Source organism: Lactuca virosa, chromosome 2 (assembly GCF_052849685.1).
Source record: "Lactuca virosa cultivar CGN04683 chromosome 2, Lactuca_virosa_CGN04683_v6, whole genome shotgun sequence".
Taxonomy (NCBI): domain Eukaryota; kingdom Viridiplantae; phylum Streptophyta; class Magnoliopsida; order Asterales; family Asteraceae; genus Lactuca; species Lactuca virosa.
This window is the reverse complement of record NC_136427.1, coordinates 62,680,418-62,691,100: the sequence shown is the minus strand read 5'-3', so window position 1 is coordinate 62,691,100 and position 10,683 is coordinate 62,680,418. Positions and strand designations below refer to the sequence as shown.

Genomic DNA, 10,683 nt, shown 5'->3' with positions numbered 1-10,683 from the left:
ATTCTTCTATGATTCTTCAATTTGGGCTCTAGGATGTGAGACCGTACAAACCAAGCATCAACGAATGATCATGAGCTTCTCAAACTCCAAATTGATCACCAAAAGTTGAGCATAAAGCACACCCCAAAAATCTTCAATAAAACCAAACCCATTTCGAATACATCACTTCCGAACTTCCAATTTCATCATTTCGTATACTTCAAAAATCAAGGTCACTTCGGTCGTCAAATCCGCGTAATATGAAAATATCAAGTTCGAATTTCCATATAAATTTCTCCCCCTTTTTATAATCGAAATTTGATTATAAAACCTTCAAGGAAAGAGAACGTGCTCTATTCGGAATTTTTCGTGTTAAAACTCCGCCTTAACATGTTTGTGCTTCAATCCGGAAAATCCAAAAAATATTGAATTTTTAGCTTCGTTCACGGACCGTCTTTGACAAAATTTCTCAAAAATGGGTAGAAATTGTCACTTTCAAAATTCTGCAGTGACCCGGTGCGCCTAAAACAACCAAATATGCAAAACTCTCCCCCTTTTCCAATGCTGGGTAGAAAGCGTCAATTTGCACAAACTGCAAGGGCTTGAAATGCATTTTCTTCAGTTTTCAGCAAAAACATACCTTTTTCGAATTTGGGTATGAACCGCCAAACATTCGAAGCCTCAGGGACTATTTTCGAAAATTCTGTCTTTGTGCACCAAACATACGAAGAGTTGTCCCAAACATTCGAAACTTAAAAAAAGTTTCGAATTTGGGTGAAAAGTGTCAAACATTTGAAACTTCAATTAATTGTTGAGGTTGCCAAATATTCGAAAGTTCAGGGGCTGAATTCGAAAATTCTGCTTTTTGATCAAAACATACGAAATTTTGATCATTCATACGAAGCCTTTTTCCATTTGTCAACCATTCGAAATTTGAGGGACTACATTCGAAAATTTTTCTTTTCCATTCCAAACATTCGAAATTTTCAACGTTTCATACGAAATCATCTCCTCTTCATACGAAAATTTGGAAAGGTGTTAAACTAACGAAATTTCAGGGGCCATTTACGTAACATTGCTTTATTTTTCCTCAATTCACACGAAATCAGGCAACCCAAACACACGAAACTTTTTCCTTCTCTCTCCCCTTCGTACGAAAATCATCTTCACCCAAAATTGTCTCTCTCCTCTTCGTATGATCATAGCACCAAATCCATAACCATATTCACGAATTCGAAGGCATTCGAAGCCTCTTAATGAACAGTAACCTCTTAATCATCCAACCTCTGAATCGAATTAACTCACTTCGTACATTCAACCCAAAATCAAATTTTTGTTCTTGCAGTTCATCGTTTTTCGTTCGTTTTCCAGTTCACCAAACCCAAAATCCTTTCTTTTGCTAACATCGACAACCCTTCGTTTTTCATCAACATCAAACTTCATTAGCCAACATCAATTCCCAAATCTTCGAATCTTAACCCAAATCGATTGTTAACCCTTTGTTCATTAACCCCAAATTCTCGTTCGTCCAGTTCTTTAACAACGACATCTAAAGCTAAAAGCGAATCATCCAAATTACGACTCCAAGACTCAGACTTCGCTTTCAGTTTACAACCCAAATTGATTCAAAACCATCGACAATCACTGTGACCAAATCAAACCTTCACAGCTCAATATTCGATCCAAATCAAAGGAATCGAAGAAATTACAGTTGATCCAAGCTTCGCTTTTAACACATAGACATCAAATCATCGAGTCACAAACCCAAAACGAACGAAATTGAAATCCAGACTTCGAACAACGACTCTAAATCTTCCCAGTTCGTTTTTAATCAATGAACACAACTCAGCCTCGACCATCTGTTCTTCATCGATGCATCATAAAAGCGAATTTGTTCTCAACCAAACCATTCGAACTCAGAATAACCAAAGTCGATTCCATTTCTTTGCTTTTCAATTCAACTATTCGATCCTTAAAATTCGTTCAAGAAGAAAACAGGAACGAACACAATGTTCGTCATCATGAACACACTCCCATTCATTTCCAAAATTAAACCCAAATTAAACTCGATTTCGACCCCCATAGCTTCAATAAAACTTATATCTATGGATTTCAGCCACCAATTCATGGATTCTTCTCTAGAAAATCAAATTTGACTTTTTCTGGGTTTGACTTTTGAAAGTCAACGAACCAAAAACACGAATTTGACAATTCTAATGGCCACTTTCAGATCAAAAAGCGTTTCATTCGCTGTTCTAACAATGTTCTTCATCGATTTCAAGTGTTCTTAAACCAGATTATCAAGATCAAAAACTCAATTGTTTAATTTCTTCACTTGAACTTGTATGAAAACAATTTCATCATGTTCCAAATCACATGAAATCGAATCACATTTATAGATTAGCATCAATATCGATTGAAAACAAAATGAGAAAACAAGATTTAAGAACTCAAGAACAATCGATAAACAAGATACAGAAGCCGATAGTACAAGTAAGATATGCGAATGTACATATTATCTTACAAACAGCTATTGAAAATTCAGACAGATTTTAAAGACTTGTGGGCTTACTTCATTGAAAAATCGGATTTAAAGGAATATCAATTGGGCTTGAAATAAGATGAACAGTAACGGAATATGATCATTTGGGCTTAAATGATTTAAACGAATAGTAATCAGAAATTCAGAATGTGAAATCGATTGGGCTCCATATTTTAATTTATGAACAAAGAAATTAAATCTTTTGAATTGGGCTTGATCAAAAAAAAAAAAAAAAATTTGTTGAATCTCCAATGAGGTAAAAACAGATTAGATTCAACGAAACAAGTCGATCAAAATTCAAAACATAACGCACGAATCAACAAGATTAAGAGAGATCATAGAGAGAGACTCACGAAAATTGTTCAAATTGTGACAAAAGTTGCCAAACCGAGAATCGTTCTTCAAAAATCACCTTGATCTTGAAGACCCGCTCTGATACCAATTGTAGTGACATAAGAACATGGTTTGGCATGCGGAATTAAAGATTGCACAATGAACATGGTGATTTGGGTGTTCAAGAGATGTATTGATTGTATATGGTGTTACACAAAAAGGATCTAGATCTAGACTACATAAATAACACACACTTACACACTCACTTTTACATCTCTCAAGCACACCTCTACAAGTGGTATGAACCCACCTTATATAGAGGTGTTTACATGTCTCTCTCTCACTCTCACTAACACATGGGTCTAAAGGCTAATGCACCACATGCAAGTGGGTTTTACAAAAGTCAAACATTTACAAAGTCAATCATGAATAACTTTGTACCCCAAGAGCCAGAGTCCAAACTCTGGCCTTGCATACAGATTTTCCAGGAGCCACCTCCTGGTCTTTCATGCAAATGCCAAGGGCCACCCCATGGTCTTCCTATAATACATAAACCAAATGGGCCTATAATGGTGCCTTCGACCCATAGCACAGTGAGGAGACTCACCTCGACAACTGAACCCTTGAATAATCTCTGACTGATGATATGCTAAAACCCCCACTCTCAAAAAGCTTCCCCACAAGATGATGATTCTAGATCCAAAGCCTCTCCACCAAACCAAACAACTTCAAGCTTCTCTTCTTTCCTTCCCAAGGGCAAAATGTGCACCAAAGCCTTCCAATAGCTCAAGAATACCACCAAGAGGCTACAAGGTCGATTTAGGGTTTTTAGGGTATGGAGGCTGGCTTAGAAATGAACAAGAGAGGCTAACATAAAGCTTTTATAGGGTACAATACGAAAATTTAGGGTTTCTCACTAACCCTCATAAGCCCAGCGTACTCCTCGTACGCCCAACGTACGAGGTCTCGCACGCCGATCCCAACCTCGCAGTACGCTAAGCGTACTCCTTATTAAGCATGGCGTAACTCCCTTCACATAAGTACGCCTTGTGTACTCCCTTGGTACGCCCTGGATACTAGGGTTTTCCCTCAAACCCTTACTTATTCCGAAGGCCATAACTTCTTTGATACAACTCCGATTTCGACCATCCTTATATCTATGAAAAGGTATCGAGAAGCACTACACTTTTATCAACTCAAAATTGCCATACAGATCCCCGAACATTTCCATTAAAGCCCGCTGCCATTTTACCAAAATACCCCTTGGCTCCAAAACCAAATCTAAATGCCTAAAACATATACATTTCATCACTCACACCCAAATGGGTAACGATTCAGAACATGTCATTACAAGAAGTCAGAGTCCTTGCCCGATAAGGATGTGTACCCAAATAACGACGTGAAATCCTTGTTCACGTCTTGAAGCATGAAAATTCCCAAAATTATAAATACTCATTCACTTTCACGTTTTGATGGGGGCTTGGAAGATTTTCAGAGAAATTCTGGAGAAGAATTAGTTAGAGAAAACCAAAATTAAGCATTCTAGTAAGGAGATTTATTGGAAGATCAAGAGATTGAAGAATATATACATCACATTATTTTGGTACACTTCAATCATGTCTTCCATTGTTGAGATTTTCTTCATGTTTTCAGCCATGAGTAGCTGAATCTAGTACCTTCCGTTTAGCTAGATGAAGCTTAAACTCTATTGTTTACTTTATTAAATTGTGGATTGTAATTGTTGGTTATGAGCTTATGTTTGATTATCTTTACCTAGCATGTTAATATTTGACACTTTGAATGCCTGAATTCAGGTTCTGTGAAGCTTAGTGACCATTAAATTACATGAACTTGTTACCTAGTAGTTTAGTGACCATTTGCTAGAGCTAGGATCGACCAAATCTTAGATAAGTGAGAATAGTGACTAATTTAGCTGTGCTGGAGAACATAAATTGTGACTATAATTGTGTTTATTTAGATCAATCTTACATAGCTTATCTACATTCTATAACTGATTCCGTGTTTGCTAGTATATGCCGATACATAGTTTTACATTAATTAGTAAAAACATTAGTAAATTTGGACTTGAATTGCTAATCAAATAATAATTGATAACCAACATTAATAATTCATAATTAATAGTTAACCATATAGGAGAAGTGGATTCGAACTAAATGGAAGTGTTTTTAGTAATTGATTGAATCGTTAGTTAAAGAGTTTAAGTTTGTCTGAACTTGCAAAATCAGATAAAATCCAATTTTAACTTTTGCTTATTTTTAGATTAATCTAGTAGTAATTCGGTCAGTAAATTAAATCTGTTCCCTAAGATTGACACCCGATTTACTGAAATTATTCTATAAACCGACTAGGTACACTGTATAGGTGCATTCTAGCTAGTTAAGTTCGTAGGGATATAAATTTAAAACTAGTGGGTAATTTAAAGCACATCAAGTTTTTGGCGCCGTTGCCGGGGAGCGGCTATTTAGTTTTAGATTTAATTGCTTTAGATTAATCGATCCTTTATGTTGGATAAAAGCTGCAAAAAGTTAACTTTTAGCATTAGTTTTTTTTTTTCTGAATTACCGAAGTCACGACGTGAACTCTTAAAGCTCACGACATGATCTTAGTTATTTTGTGTTTTCTTTCTTTTTAGCTTTCTGTTTAGTTTTTCTGCTTCAACACGAGGTGGTACCATTACCACGTCGTGGTGAACATACAGTAGGACTTTTTAATGACTTTTTGTTCGTTTTTACGTTTTTATTGTTTGTTTTTGATGCAGTAGTACATGACCCGTGGATCCAATACACCTTTGACACCACCGCTTGATGATTTAGAGTTAGAACTTCGGAAAAAGATGGACAAGAACTTAGGAGAAACAAACACACCAAAGAAATCACCGTTCAAAGATCTTAAATCAGTTTTTGGTAAGAAGAAAGGAAAGCACGTAGGAGAATCAAACAACCCTCCGAAGGATAAAGGCACTTTAGAAGACACTAAGAACAATCCAAAGGACGTTGGTTACGAAACAGACAAAAGTAGTGAACCCGAAGACGAGCCAAAAGACAAGATGGCGGACATTGCTGACATGACAATGGAAGCCTACAAGAAAAGAATAAGAGAGGACACCGGTCCTGGACTTGTGCAACCCGGAATTCCTGCTACTGCTACCTTCGAGCTTAAGGGACATATCCTTACCGCGCTGAAGGATATACCAGTTTCCAGAAAAGACCATGAAGATGCATACAAGCACCTCGATGAAGTCAATGACATAACTGACTATTTTAACAATCTAAAAGTTCCTCAAGAGACTGTCTTGTTACGAATGCTTCCGGTTACTTTTAAAGGGGTAGCTAAAGACTGGTTGAAATCTCTTGCACCAGGGACAATCACCAGTTGGGCACAGATGCGTGAAGAATTCCTCCAACAATTTTTCCCACCATCTAAAATTTCTAAACTCAAAAAGGCCATAGCAAACTTTGAGCAACATGTGGGGGAGTCCTTATACGAAGCTTGGGAGAGATACAAGGGATTAATTAGAAATTGTCCCCAAAATGATTTGAACGAGCAACAATAAGTTTCAATCTTCTACGATGGGGAGAATGTCTTGACGAGACAACTCCTTGTTCGCAAGGGCCTTTAACTAAGAAAAATCCAGCTGAAATTAAGGAGTTAATTAAGGAATTTTCTAAGCATTCGCGTGAGTATCACAATCCTAGAAATGATGGAGAAAAAGGAATGGGGAGTGGCACTTCTAAAGACATGGCAACTATTTTGGCTATGCTAAATAATATGGACCGAAGAATGACAAAGATGGATCAATCCATACATACTATATGTGTGGGTTATGAAAAGTGCAATGGTCCAAATTTGACAAAAGATTGCCATCTAGACGATAACGGGAATAAGAAGGTTTAAGTCTTCTACTCAAGTGGAGACCGATATGATGATGACTGGAGGAAGCCAAAGAAAGAATGGTTGCCATACGATGAATACAAAAAGCAAAAAGACGAGAAATTTAGGCAAACAGGATGAGGCTTTTACCAAAAGGAGCAACCACAACCTGAAAAGAAAGTTGATTTAGAGTCTATGCTTACTAGATTCATGGAAGCTTCGGAAAAACATCATGATGAAGCCGATGCGGCAATAAGAGACCAAAAAGTTCTAATGAGGGATCAACAAGCTTTACCTAGAAATCATCAAGCATCAATCCAAAACATTGAAGCTCAACTTGGTCAATTAACTACATTGGTTGATGAATGATTATCTCCAAAAATTCTAGATAAAAAGCCTCAACCGCACGTCATGGCAATTGACACTGAAGAACATACTATTTCTGAGTTCCTAGAAGCCCTAGAAGAAGAGCCAAATCAGCTCGAACCATAGCAAAAGAAGTCGAAAATTGAAGATAAAATTTATGTTGAATCCTCGACATCACAATGTGGAGATTCAATTTCCACGACGTGGGAAAGGTCTGAAAAGAAAAATTCTTCTTGCACTCAAACTTTTCATCCTCCGCTACCGTTTCCTTCTTGAGAAAAAATTCATCCACTAGAGATAGAACATATGAAGTTTATGAAGCAAGTTAAGGGTATTCCTATTAATACTCCTTTTATTGAATCTTTGGTACAAGTGCCCGAATATGCAAATTTTCTTCAAGATTTACTCGAAAATCGACAACAATTAGAGAAGACTTCCAAATTTGTACCTAGTAAGCAGAGTTCCATGGTAATTATGGGAGAAATACCAAAGATATGAGAGATCCTAGACGCGTTACACTTCCATGTGAATTTGGAAACAACATGAAAACTTACGCTTTAGCTGATTCTGGAGCAAGCCTAAATTTAATGCCTTATTCGTTCTATCAAAAGCTCAATCAACCAAATTTGATGGCTAATTAAATGAAAATTCAAATGGCAAACCGTTCAGTGACTCATCCTCGAGGTATGGTTGAGGACATTTTGGTAAAAATTGGCAAAAAAAAATTTCCAACTGATTTTGTAGTACTTGACATGAAAGAAGATAAAAATGTCCCAATTATCCTTGGGCGTCCTTTTCTCAATACTGCTTGAGCCTTGGTAGATATACGCGAATCAAAACTCATGTTGCGAGTAGGAGATGAAGAAATGTGACATCCCTAATTTCACGGTCATTTTAAAAATTTTATTTATGCTTATTTAAAAATCAGAGTATCCTTTTTAAAAAGTAGTATTGCGGAATTTGTTCCCAGAAAACATGATAATGATATTATCAAAGCATTTCCGAAGAAATGTATTTTATTTATGTTAAAACATTGGGATGCCATCGTCAATACAAAACATAAGCATAACGAAATATTAACAACCTTACAGTAATTAAACTAGTGGCCTAATACTCCTTGAATCTCTCAACATAATGTATCTTTCATATAGCCACCTGTGATAAAATAAACTGAGTGAGTCAGGTTGGGAAACCTAGTGATTACATAGGGTTTTCAACCATAAATAATATAATTATTATGTATAATCATCAAACAATTAACCCAATTACCCGTCCCCATTATTTTGTTTATTATTAAGTATCTTCCCTAAGAATCATCTATTCCTCAATATTTATTCCTAAGGATTGTCCTAAGGAATGGGTACGAAAAGTCCATCGCTGCCAGGGATTATATAACAGGAACTAATTCCATAGCTGCCGATGTTATCTATTAGGCACAAGTGCCAATATTATACTTTAGGCGCAGCTGCCAGGATTATAATGTTATCTATTAGGCACAGCTGCCAATATTATCCTTTAGGCACAGATGCCAGGATTATGATGTTATCTATTAGGCACGACTGCCCCATCTACCAGGATTATGATGTTATCTATTAGGCATAGCTGCCAATATTATCTTTTAGACGCAGCTGCCAGGATTTTTAGAGTACATCTGGTGAACACGTCGTTAAAAAACACCTACAGGTTGTGGCTCAGCTGCCATTGTTCATCTATACGTCACTAAGTCCATAGTTGCCAATGTTCATTTATATCATCTTTCATCTCTCATCATTCATCTACCTATCTTTACCCATTATTTTTATAGGTATAAAAATACATATACAGTTTAAATCAAGTAAAACATGTATAAATCGTTCATCTAGCGTAGATATGAGGAACACATATAATAAGCACATATAGCATATATTAATATTAAATACTTCATATCTATGTGTAAGATGAAAGAAACTATGCACTCACTTGTTAAAGTGATGATTCATAATTCGGATAGCGCTTCGCTTCTAGCAATTGTCTTTTCCATTGACGTAACCTATTATTATTATCACTAAGTTTTAGTCTAATATTTATTGCGACTAATTATTAGTCTAGATTCATCATTAACTCAAAGTCTACTTTCATGATCTATCAAGTAAGGAACAACCAGGTAGGATCATTTTGGAGGTAGGGTCTGTTTGGTATACAAAGTATACTGTTTGGAAATCCCACTTTAAACACCTCACTAGATCACAGCCTAGACATCATTCCCGTAAGTAGATCAATCAGTATAATGACTTGGAATCACTGATGAATCGTTTTTGTAGGTTCATAATAGCGATAATGAACTTAAACAAAGTTATACTTAAAGTATGGTAAGCAGAACTCACTTACAAGGGGTTTTAGCGAGAAACCGGGCTTTGCGCGAGTAGAACTTTTGAGCTGAAGGCTCTTCTTCCCGGGGCTTTTCGGCGCTCCGTGACTCGCTTCTAACACCTAGGAGGGGCTAAGGAAAGGGTTAGAGGGTTTGGGGGATGTTTGGGAGAGAATTGGTGAGAAAGGTGTGAAGAATGGATTGATTTGCGCCTTTTATTTATAGGTTGTGAATATTCCGAATGCAGGGTGTTCCCTAGCTGAATGTTGGGCATTCGTTGCCCACGTGTCACCATCTGGTGGCAAGGCGTGGGGAAGAAGCAGTGGCTCAGATCGCGCCACGTGTCATTCGCTGGTTACTCTAAAAACTAATTATCTTCTAAAATCCGTAACTTTCCCGTACAAGCTCCATTTTTGACGTTCTTTCTATCGACACGTAGGTATCGACGGGATCTACAACTTTCCTTTAGACTCGGTCGGCTAATTTTGATTTATTTTTAAGGTTATATTTTAACAGGCTTAGAAAGCTAAAGTCCGTTAAAAATTCATAACTTTGTCATCCGACGTCCGTTTTTGACTGCCTTTATATCGTTGAGCTCCTATTAACGAGATCTTCGATTGTCGTTTAGGTTGTGTCGGCTAAAAATAGATCGATCTAAAATTCGATTTCCGGGCTGTATAATACTATGCAAAATCTTAGAAAATTCATAACTACCTCAAATGAAGTCAGATTTGGACGTTCTCTATATGCACGCTCTCGGTTTAACATATATTACGACTTTTGTTTAGATCGCTAAGGCTAAAAAGTATTTTGTCAAAAAATTACTTTTTACGATACGCAGAGCCGTGCCAGATTTGTTGCAAAACTTCGACGGGTCATAACTTCTTCGTTATAAGTCAGATTTTAGCGTTCTTTATATGTACAAAATCCTTGTGACATATACTATACTTTGGTTAAGATTATTTACTCTAAATAGTATTCAATCAAAAAGTCATTTTTAACACTTATTATCTCTAAATTGATTAGCCCGAATCTACAGGCGTTACAATTATCTCCCCTTTAGGATGATTATGTCCTAGAATCATCAACAAGATAGGGCTTGTATAATCACTCCATATGTTATCTCGTTATCCTAGGTAATAACCATAACTCTTATGTCCTTTCAAATGAGTATCTAACTCGTGGACTTCTTAATTGCTAGCGGTGCTAAATCTTGCACCCACTC

At 36.6% G+C, this 10,683-nt stretch overlaps 1 non-coding gene across 1 annotated transcript; it reads right to left on the bottom strand.

Moving 5' to 3' along the window:
* Window positions 1-6,305: 6,305 nt before the first annotated feature.
* On the bottom strand, window positions 6,306-6,412 carry LOC145161952 (small nucleolar RNA R71). Its single transcript, XR_013738808.1, has one exon. It is a non-coding gene; the product is annotated as a small nucleolar RNA R71 (small nucleolar RNA).
* Window positions 6,413-10,683: the final 4,271 nt, after the last annotated feature.